This window comes from Balaenoptera acutorostrata, chromosome 9, assembly GCF_949987535.1.
Source record: "Balaenoptera acutorostrata chromosome 9, mBalAcu1.1, whole genome shotgun sequence".
NCBI lineage: Eukaryota > Metazoa > Chordata > Mammalia > Artiodactyla > Balaenopteridae > Balaenoptera > Balaenoptera acutorostrata.
The window spans coordinates 90,368,582-90,378,202 of NC_080072.1; positions in this window are offsets into that span (position 1 = coordinate 90,368,582).

The following is a 9,621-nucleotide window of genomic DNA, read 5'->3' on the forward strand; positions in this document are numbered from 1 at the left end:
GAAGAAAATCTTTGTAACCCTATTTCTCTTCCTGTTATTCATGGTACGTGAATACCTGGTCATGATACTGGGCGTCCGGGGATAAATCAACCGCTGGCATTTCCACAGCAGGTTCTTAGCGTCCACCAGTCAGAACCCAGGGCCGTGTACACGGTGCTGAGCGCTATGCGCAAAGGGAGCCATCTCTTAGGACCAGACATCACAATGAAATGGAAACTCAAGACGCCAGCCAGCCTCCTCTAACACCAGTCCTCGGAATGAGTAACAGTTTGGAGGGATCTCCTTTTCCTGGTGATTTTCTGAGCTGCTGAGAACCTCTGAGGTCATTGCCTTCGCTGGTAATATTTACAGGGGTGATTTTTTTAACGATCCACTTTCTTCTGCTGTGTGTCTTATTTCTCGTTTAGGGGGACAAAAGTACACCCAGTTATTTACCTCAGTTTAGATTATCATCACCATTGTCTTTTTTTTGTTTATTCTCCGTATAGATCATAATCCAGAAAAAAAAGATATGGAAAGAAAGGGATTTGAGGTTTTTTTCTCCAGCTTTACTAAGGTACAACTGTAGGGGAAGATCTTTTAAAAATGCATTTTGCAGGGACTTGGTTAAGAGTCCTCCTGCCAATGCAGGGGACACTGGTTTGAGCCCTGGTCTGGGAAGATCCCACATGCTGCGGCGCAACTAAGCCCATGCGCCACAACTACAGAAGCCTGTGAGCCACACTACTGAAGCCTGTGAGCCACAACTACTGAAGCCCGTGAGCCTACAGCCCGTGCTCCGCAACAAGAGAAGCCACCGCGATGAGAAGCCATGCACCGCGAGCCCCGGCTCGCCACAACTAGAGAAAAGCCTACGCACGGCAACGGAAACCCAGTGCAGCCAAAAATAAAAATAAATAACATAAATAAATTTCTAAAAAAAAAAAGCACTTTGCAGTCCTCACCTCCTTATGTGATAGAAGTGTGAACCACTTGCTCTACGATGTGAAGAGGGTGGTCAGCCTCTTATATATGTATATTTAGTAATTTTTAAATTGTATCCCTGAACTATTCTATAAATATAACATCCAATATAAAACAGTCACAATAATAGAAATTTAAAAGATGAAGTAAGTATAAAATAGATAATATTTTAACTATTTTATTAGCGGTATAAAAGTACTTTTGACCTCACTATAAATAATATTTATAGGGAGAAATGTTATTGAATATGTCTAATTGCTTTTAAAAATCTTTGTAATATACCAATTTGAAGATCTGGGTCTAAGTTCAATTGATTTCAGTTCTCTGCTTAAATAGATATCATAGCTGAAAAAGATACCATACAAAGATATTTACATCCAAATAAAATAGTATATAATTGGCTGTGCTAAGTAAATTACAAAACTCATTTCGAAATTCCTTCCATCAATTTTGCAAAGGCTGTATTTTAAAATTTGGCTAGTAAATTTCATCTTAGTTTATGTCAGCTAGTCTTGCAAACTCGTTAAGGGGGTCGACTTTTAATTTTTTAGCACATTGAGTAAAAACCACTCAAATTCTTTATTTGGAAAATATAAAATAAACTAAAAAATTCTGCTTCTACTTTTTAAAAAAGTGTAAAGATAAGAGGTTTTACAGGTGACACATACCTACGTTGTTAGAAATAATATCACATAATGGTGGAATCATTCTTAAACATACACTAGACTTCACTTTCTAAAGTTTTCCCCATTCATTTACTTTCTAAAATCACTATTAAAATGTCATCTATACCTTGATGGGCTGGATTAAATGCAAATTGTGATTATTACTTAAAAAACATCTGCAGGTAGCGTATTTTGGACAGTCAACTTATCAACCAAAAAAGGTCAAAAAATTTAGTACTATTGTATTTTAAAAAAATTACTAATAATTTATTTTTAAGTTTGACAGTTCTTTGGAGTTTTTTTGCCATGAGATAATCAGTGATTGTCTTTGTGGTGGAAGAATCTCATATCATTATAAAGATTGTATCATTTAAAGCTATTGCACCTATAAAATTAATCACATTTGTAATTGCCCTGTAAACTTCAAAGGTTGCCGTGTGATATGGAAATGAATAAGCTGAGCAAGGGCACCACCATCACCCCTCCTCTCGTGCATAACTTCCACTTGTCCCTGCAGACACTTTCAGAACCATGGATCACACATAACCAAGTGGGATGCCAGCATTAGTCCATGTTAGGTGACCAATTTGTCCTGGTTTGCCTGGGACCTTCCTGGATTTAGTCCTGTGTTCCAGGAAATCCTTTAGTCTGGAGCAAATTGGGACGTTTGATCACCTCAGTCCACATATTAGGTACAACTAGATATTAATTTCTTCTTTTCTCTGTTTTTTTCTTACAAATTAGTAGTTTTTTGGTCTGCACGCCAATGGTTCGCCTCATGTGATTGCTAGGATACATGCGTCCCACTTCAGAGCTTGTAACTGAGATTCTTGCTTGCTAGAATTCTCAGGAAAAGCTCCCCTGGGGACCACATGAGGGAAGCTGGCTCTGGCCTGAAGAACCTTGTCCTAATGGGTTCTAAGTCAATACTAGGTCTAGAAACACCAGCGATTCTACCAGGGAATGATCCTGGGGTTGCTCATTTGAGTAGTAATAGCATGAGATACACGTTACATACTATCTTAAAACTAAAGTCAAGTTCTCACAAAAGGTTTTCTTTATGTAACCCGATCTTAAAGCAACACCTGTACGAATATGACAATGTCAGCTCATTTGGGAAAATCTTAAGAGAAGGCACATTTTTCCTAAGGTCAAGGTGATGGCTTCTTCTACCCAATTCAATCACGTGGGACACTTTAACAGGGGTCTCTGCCTAGACTGCATACTAGAACTTCTTGGGAGAGTTTTAAAAAATCCCTGTGTCCAGACCAAGACTTAGATCAACTAAAACAGAATTGCTGGGAGTGCGAACTGGGCATCAGGAATTTTAAAGCTCTTAGGTGATTCCAGTGTACAGCCCAAGCCCAGAACCACTGCTCATCTACCCTCCCCTGCCAGTGGTTTTGGGATAGCTGTCATATCTGAAAGCTGAAAAAGAGATCTCAGTGACTGGTGCATGACATGTAGAATTGATGCTGTTCTATTTAATTAGCATTGTTTTCCTACCAAGCCAGGCAGAGGTATAGGACTGCACCATCTCTTCATTAGAGGATGAAAGCCCGGTGGTCTTAGCAATCACTATAGGAGGGCTGCTATCAGTTGAGAGATAGCAGCTAAAGTCATTTCAGATGCCCATTATCTGATAGCACACGGATTTTCTTTTAATATGTGTAGTTCCCACAAGCAAATGCAAGAATGAAACATAAAGGAAAGAGCAGGATGTTAGAATCTTCTCCCCTTGCCTCACCTGTGTGCTCTTAAACTTCAGTAATGGATTGATGTATTCAATATGGAGCTGCTTAGGCCAGATGAAAAGATAACGGGGACAACAGCTATGGTAGAATCCCCCATATAAGCCTATGCTTGTGGTCAAGTCAAGGGCCTCCCTGGGCAGAGGGCTTTATGACATTCAAACCAAACCAAACCTTAAAGGATGAGCCATGTAGGACCGAGAAATCTGCTTCTTCCAGTGATGGAATATAACTAAGTCTTGACCAACGTCCTTATTTGCTATCTTAGATTCTATGTATTTCAGTGGAGAAAGATCTTGATGTCTGGAGGGCCTGAGAGAACTGGAGGACTTGGGGCCCAGGAGTGTAAGGAAGGTTGTCACCAACTGCTGGTAAATGAGACTGGAGACCCTTGTTATGTTTACCAGGTGCAACAGCATTTATGTGCTGGGTACTTGTCGTGGAATTCCAGGCCCTGACCACAAGAAGCTCAGAGTTAGTGGGGCAAGTGGAAGGTTGCAGTAGAGTGAAATGAGTGGTAGATCTAAACACAGTTGATTTACCTCCTTTACCAATGAAAACGTTATTACCATCTCATTTAATCTTCACAAAAAGCAAATAAGGACTGTACAATTTTAATTCCCATTTATGGGAGGAAGACACAGATTTAAAGAGGCTAAGTAACACGTCCAAGTTCACAGTCAGTAAATGGCCCTGCTGGTGTTCAAACCCACCATGTCCAATGCTCATTCTTTTAATCAGTTTGTCATACAGCCAACAACATTGGCTCTGGCCTGAAGAGCCCTGTCATAATGGGTTCTAAGTCAGTACTAGGTCTAGGAACACCAGGGATTCTAACAGGGAACGATCCTGGGGTTTCTCATTTGAGGCAAAGGGTAGGGATGGAGACCAAATATATCTATTTCTTACTATAAATCACAGTATCATAGTGACCAACTAATATGTCCAGACTCGGTGCTGGGACACTTTACAGATCAAGAATTTGTTGCCTTCTTGGTTCCTGGCATACTTAACACAAATCAGAATATTTAAAGGGCTGAAATAAAATGTATTAATATTTTGGTCAATTTCAACACAATATTCAGTTCTGTTAAAGTATTTGTGAGAGTCTCTTAATCTGTAGATTTGGTTAAAAATGACTTTCAGAGGAAGGATATGATGAATATGAAGTTTTTACAGAGATAATTCGAAATACCTATTTCACTTGATTATGAAAAGGATTTTCTTTTGTTTTTCCAAAAGACTTAGATTTACATATTCACATTCCCCCTTTTAAATGGAAATCTGCAAGCCACCTATTAACAAGAAATAGCCTAATTCTTTCTGCACAAGCCAGTAAAGAGTCCAAGGGCTTTGGGGCTAAGATGCACTAAAAATGCCTCAGTGCCATGGCAGACCTGGATTTCTAGAGGTGTGCTTTCTTTATGTCTAGGGAAGTAAGTCAGGATAAAGAGTTTTCAGAGTTGCAGCATTTGCAGCATTTGGCCCTGTTCACCCCTGGGAACAGTGACTCTGGTCCATGTACTTGAAGACAAGGAGGCAGACCGGAGATCCTCGTGATGCTGAAGGGGCTTTTGCTCACCACAGTGACTCAGCACCAACTTACAGAGACTAGCTCAGACTGCTGTGCATTTGCTGCTGTGTTTCATGTCCAAGTCTTGATTAGGGGCACTTTTGACATGGAATACCGTCTCTTTCACATATCAAAAGCCATTGTTACCTCATCTGAGGCAATGGAACACAGTGGAAGGAAGAACAGTTTGGAGCAGACAAAAGTCGGTTTGAATGGGGATAATATACGTGATAATATAATTAAAGAGACCACTGTCATGTCTGACATTTCGTAAGCCTTTCATAAATGTTAGGACCTCTTAAGTAGAAGGTTAGAAGGTCGTGCATCTGAAGCTTTTAAAATTTAAAAACAGCTCACAGTTTTGATAGAAATACTTTATATAAACAAAATTTAGAGGCAAATCAGTTTTCATATAGCTGATGTTGAAATAGAATCTCCTGGCTGGGAAATAATTTGCCTTCCTGTTTACAGTTGTCATTTTTCATCAATTTTAGGTCTGAAATAAGAGTACTTTTTACATAAATAAGGTAGTTGTCATAAGCTTTATCATATTAGTAATCACAGTTTTTAAAATTAGAATGTACACACAGACTTGCTGAAGTAGTAATGACTTGCTGTATATTCTTTTTCTGGGAAAGTTCAGTGCAGTGAATGAGCTGGGTTTATGAGAAGTCTGGGTGTTGGATAACCCATGCATGGCGCAGATGGGCTGATGGGCTGGTATGTGGCATGGAGAGCACATCTTCCAGGGGCTGAATTCCTCAGGGTTATGTCCTGAGGTCACCAGGGAGAGTTTTGATCTTTCACATCAGTGTTACTTTTTTTCTACCCATCATCTTATTATGCAAATGTTCAAACATGCACAGAAATTTAAAGAATTGTACAGTGAACGTCCATATACTCACCACCTAAGATTCTACAATTAACATTTTACCGCAAATCTGTCTAGCTCATTTACTCACCCTCTATTTCTCCTTTGATCTGTCTTGTATTAAGACAGATTTCAAAGTGAGTTGCTGATACCAGTACACTCACCCCTAGATACTTTACGATGCATACAAGAAACTGATATTAGATTAGGGTTTGTTTGTTTGTTTGTTTTTAAATTGTCAGGTCAAATTTGTGTATGGTGAAACAGATAAATCTTAAGGGTACCATTAAATTAGTTCACCTGTGTAACTCAACTCTCTATCAAGACACAGAACATTACCGTCAACCCCAAAATTTCCTCATGACCCTTCTCAGTTAATCTCCATGCCTACCTCCTTAAAGGCAACCACCAATTTTTCTTTTCACCATAGATTAATCAGTGTTGCCACTTGTAGAATTAACACGAATGGAATGACACAGTGTGCACTCTCTTGTGTAAATATTCTTTTGCTCTGCATAATGTTTTTTATATTCATCCATATTGTGCACGTATAGGTAGTTTGTTCTTTCTTATTGCTGAGTAATATTCCATTGCAAGAATATCTACTGTAGTTTGTTTATCCATTTTCCTATTGATTGACACCTGGGCTGTTTCCAGTTTTAGGTTATTATGGATACAGTTGCTAAGAACATTCTTGTACAAGTTGGTTTACTTTGTGTGTGTGTGTGTGTGTGTGTGTGTGTGTGTGCACATACATTTTTATTTCTCTTGGGTAAATACCTAAGAACAAAATTACTGGAGCATACAGTAGATATATGTTTAGTTTTATAAGAAAACTTAGATCTTTTTCTGGAGTGGTTATAACACTTTACACTCTCACCAGAAATGTATGAGAGTTCCTGTTACTTCACTGCCTTGCCAACATTTGGTCTATCTCATTTTGGTTTTAATTTGCATATCTTTGATGATGAATGATGTTGGACAATTTGTTCTACATTTATTTATTGATCATTCATCTTCCTTTGTGAAATGTCTGTTCAAATCTTTTGTCCATTTTTAATAGGTTAATTTGTCTTCCTTTTACTGAGTTATAGGAGTTCTTGATATACTGTGAATACAATTCCTTTGTTAGGTATATATTTTGTGAATATTTCCTCCAGGCTGCAGCTTGCTTATCATTTTTCTAGTAGTATCTTTTGATGAGGATAAGCTTTTAAACTTGATGCAGTACAATTTATCATTCTTTTCTTTTATGGGTGTTAATTTCTGTGTCTTATCTAAGAAATCTTTCCCTCCCCAACCCCAAGTTGTGAAGATATTATCCTGTTTTCTCACAGAGGCTTGGTAGTTTTATGCTTTACATTGAAACTTAAGATCCATTTGTGTCTGAGGTATGATACAGGAGTCAAGGTTCTTTTTTTCCTACGTGAACATTCAGTTTATAGGAGTCAAGGCTCTTTTTTTTTCCTACATGAACATTCAGTTTTCCTAATACCATTTGTTGAAAAGCATTTCCTTTCTCCATTGGATTTCTCTGATGTTTTTGTTGAAATTAAGTGACTATATAAGTGTGATTCTATTTCTCAACTTTATTTTCTGATCTTTTGATACTTTTTATCTATTCTTATACCACTGCCACACTGTTTTAACTAATGTAGCTTTATAGCAAAACTTGAAATCAAATATGTAAGCCCTCCAATCTTGTTTTCCTTTTTTCAAGATTGCTTTGAATATTATAGGTCCTTTTCATTTCCATGTAAATTTTAGAATCAGCTTATCAATTCCTACAAAAAACCAGGTGAGATTATGATTGGGTTGCATTAAATTTGTAGATCAACTTGTAGAAAATTGACATCTTAAAACATTGCATCTTCTAATCCATGAACATAGTACGTCTCTCCATGTATTTAGACCTTTAAAGTTTTTCTCAGTAAGGTTTTGTATTTTTCAGTGTACAAGTCCATGCGTTTTTAAAATTTATTAAGTATTTTACGTTTTTGATGTTATTATGAAATAAATTGTATTTTTAAATTTTATTTTCTAATTGCTACTAGTATATACAACACAATTATTATTTGTGGATTGACCTTGTATCCTTCACCTGCTAAACTTATTTATTGGCTCTAGTATCTATTTTTTGTAGATTCGTAATGATTTCACATGTAAGCATTCATGTCTGAGCAGACGTTTTACTTCTTTCTTTCCAATCTGAATTATTTCTTCTCCTCGTTTTATTGTATTGGTTAGAACCTTGGGTAAAATATTGAGTAGAAATGGTGAGAGACAATGTATTTGTCTTATTCCCAATCTTAGAGAGAAACAATTCAATATTTCACCATTATATATGATATTAGTTACAGGTCTTTTTAAAATGTAAAACCTTTATCATATTGAGGAAATACCCTTATATTCCTAATTGCAGAGTTAAAAAAATCACACTGGTGCTTAATTTGGACTTTTTTGATCCACTGAGGTATTCATGCAGATCTCTGAATATCAGAGGAGGGGCTGGGCTATGAACATCACTGTCACAACATACATTTGATGAGCATCAGCTATTCGTCTTCATTGTGTTGTATGTAGTAGAGTTTGGCTTGGAGGCAGAAGGCTGGATAAGGTGATCTCTGGTTGGCTGCCTGCCCTAAGATTCCATAACTCCTTCTTATGTAAGCCACAAGAGAAGCTGATGTCTCAAGCTGCCACTCACTAGGGAAACTGATCTTCCCTGAAGGAGCCCCTCCCTAATTCTCACCTGGCAGTCTAAGCCCCAGGTGGCCAATTTATTGGTCCTCATGGGGCTGGGCTGCTCCAGCTGGACCCAGGAGCTCAGCTATGCAAATACCAATTATGAGTTTGTATTTGTGTTGACCACACCTTTTGCTTTCAAACCTCCAATGCCCACCAGAAGGAATCTATCTGGGGAATTTGGACAATAGTGGTTTTTTTTTTCTTTTTTTTGGCTTGTTGTTTATTTGGTTTTTGCTCATGATGAATTTTATATCTCATAGACATGAACCTGTGATTTTTAAAAATATACCTAGCTTTGTTACAGTGATTTTTCTTAAAAAAAAAAAAGCACTTTGCCTTTATTTGTCACCTAGCCAACTTTACTTCAATCACTTGCTCCTCCTAAAATAAGCTGTGGACCTTCCTGCCTCTGTGTCCTTGACATGCCCTTTCTCTGCTGTTGATTCATCTCCAATGTCCAGTTCAAATACTGCCTTCTCTGAGAAACCCTCACCATCTGGTTCAGAGTAAATGATTCTGAGCTCCCAAGGCCCACTGAAGAAATCCTTCCACCTCCTGTGGACCCCAAGGATCCTCTGAAGGAAACACTTTCCCCTTCAAGATGTGTGGGGAGGCAGGGATTGGGCTTCAAACCCACTGTAAGGACAAGACTGAGGGATGAGTTGTGTGCCTGTCATACCAGCCCTGGGTGGTCACCCTCTGCTCATCAGGTTGTCACGTCCTGGGAAATCTCTTTGCATTGATCAACGGTGTCTGTTTTTGCTCTATAGCTGGATAGAAAGGGTTAAGCAGTTAGGCAATTCCCCTGTGGCTTGGTAATTTCTGGAGAATCCTGGCACAAGTAATTTGCATAAGGAAGACTTATCTCCTGGACGATGCACTGCCCTGCAATCCCAATGCAAACGAACTGCAGCTGTATTAACCTCCGAGGCTTGGGGGACTGATTGGACCGTCCCTGGGAGCCCTTGCAGATCACCCTTCCCCATCCGGCCCCAGGGACAGCAAAGTAGAGACAGAACTTCCTTTGTCTGGGGTTGGAGTTATGCTGAA